Source organism: Phaseolus vulgaris, chromosome 11 (assembly GCF_051622355.1).
Source record: "Phaseolus vulgaris cultivar YP4 chromosome 11, ASM5162235v1, whole genome shotgun sequence".
In the NCBI taxonomy this organism is placed as follows: domain Eukaryota; kingdom Viridiplantae; phylum Streptophyta; class Magnoliopsida; order Fabales; family Fabaceae; genus Phaseolus; species Phaseolus vulgaris.
This window is the reverse complement of record NC_143508.1, coordinates 55,830,001-55,832,500: the sequence shown is the minus strand read 5'-3', so window position 1 is coordinate 55,832,500 and position 2,500 is coordinate 55,830,001.

Here is a 2,500-nt window from a genome sequence, read left to right as displayed (position 1 = left end):
AACGTATCTAGACACCGTATTTTTGCGTGATTTTTTCCAGTCCATCCCATAATAATATCAAGAAGGTGCCCACCAAGTTTCGTTAGGATTGGCCAAGGTTTCGAATTTTCATGAATTTTTTTCAAAACCCTCTATTTTCCAACATTTCAAAAATTCAAAACCACATCAAGATGGCTTGGTTTTGATACCAAACTTTCTAGACCTCATTCTGCATGCATTTGTGACACTTTCCAACCAACAAAACTCAAAAACCACCACTTTGAAAATTTCATGATTCTTGGCACACCACCAAGTCACAAAATCAAGCCAAAACACCAAAATCTTGGAACTTGGCTATGCACCAACCATGCCAAGATCAATTCCTTTTGATCCCAAACTTCTCCCACATCACTTTGAAGGCATTTGTGAGGATTGAGTCCAGCCAGTTTTCCAAAACCATGATTTTCGTTTTTCACCAAAATCACCACCAAGTCACAAAATCAAGCCAAAAATCCAAAATCATGGCACTTGGCTATGCACCAACCATGTCAAGATCAATTCCTTTTGCTCCCAAACTTCTCCCACATCACTTTGAAGGCATTTGTGAGGATTGAGTCCAGCCAGTTTTCCAAAACCATGATTTTCGTTTTTCACCAAAATCACCACCAAGCCACAAAATCAAGCCAAAACACCAAAATCATGAACTTGGCTATGCACCAACCATGTCAAGATCAATTCCTTTTGATCCCAAACTTCTCCCACATCACTTTGAAGGCATTTGTGAGGATTGAGTCCAGCCAGTTTTCCAAAACCATGATTTTCGTTTTTCACCAAAATCACCACCAAGCCACAAAATCAAGCCAAAACACCAAAATCATGAACTTGGCTATGCACCAACCATGTCAAGATCAATTCCTTTTGATCCCAAACTTCTCCCACATCACTTTGAAGGCATTTGTGAGGATTGAGTCCAGCCACTTTTCCAAAACCATGATTTTCGTTTTTCACCAAAATCACCACCAAGCCACAAAATCAAGCCAAAACACCAAAATCATGAACTTGGCTATGCACCAACCACGTCAAGATCAATTCCTTTTGATCCCAAACTTCTCCCACATCACTTTGAAGGAATTTGTGAGGATTCAGTCCAGCCACTTTTCCAAAACCATGATTTTCGTTTTTCACCAAAATCACCACCAAGCCACAAAATCAAGCCAAAACACCAAAATCATGAACTTGGCTATGCACCAACCATGTCAAGATCAATTCCTTTTGATCCCAAACTTCTCCCACATCACTTTGAAGGCATTTGTGAGGATTGAGTCCAGCCAGTTTTCCAAAACCATGATTTTCGTTTTTCACCAAAATCACCACCAAGTCACAAAATCAAGCCAAAAATCCAAAATCATGGCACTTGGCTATGCACCAACCATGTCAAGATCAATTCCTTTTGCTCCCAAACTTCTCCCACATCACTTTGAAGGCATTTGTGAGGATTGAGTCCAGCCAGTTTTCCAAAACCATGATTTTCGTTTTTCACCAAAATCACCACCAAGCCACAAAATCAAGCCAAAACACCAAAATCATGAACTTGGCTATGCACCAACCATGTCAAGATCAATTCCTTTTGATCCCAAACTTCTCCCACATCACTTTGAAGGCATTTGTGAGGATTGAGTCCAGCCAGTTTTCCAAAACCATGATTTTCGTTTTTCACCAAAATCACCACCAAGCCACAAAATCAAGCCAAAACACCAAAATCATGAACTTGGCTATGCACCAACCATGTCAAGATCAATTCCTTTTGATCCCAAACTTCTCCCACATCACTTTGAAGGCATTTGTGAGGATTCAGTCCAGCCAGTTTTCCAAAACCATGATTTTCGTTTTTCACCAAAATCACCACCAAGCCACAAAATCACCACCAAGTCACAAAATCATGAACTTGGCTATGCACCAACCATGTCAAGATCAATTCCTTTTGATCCCAAACTTCTCCCACATCACTTTGAAGGCATTTGTGAGGATTGAGTCCAGCCAGTTTTCCAAAACCATGATTTTCGTTTTTCACCAAAATCACCACCAAGCCACAAAATCATGAACTTGGCTATGCACCAACCATGTCAAGATCAATTCCTTTTGATCCCAAACTTCTCCCACATCACTTTGAAGGCATTTGTGAGGATTGAGTCCAGCCAGTTTTCCAAAACCATGATTTTCGTTTTTCACCAAAATCACCACCAAGTCACAAAATCATGAACTTGGCTATGCACCAACCATGTCAAGATCAATTCCTTTTGATCCCAAACTTCTCCCACATCACTTTGAAGGCATTTGTGAGGATTCAGTCCAGCCACTTTTCCAAAACCATGATTTTCGTTTTTCACCAAAATCACCACCAAGCCACAAAATCAAGCCAAAACACCAAAATCATGAACTTGGCTATGCACCAACCATGTCAAGATCAATTCCTTTTGATCCCAAACTTCTCCCACATCACTTTGAAGGCATTTGTGAGGAT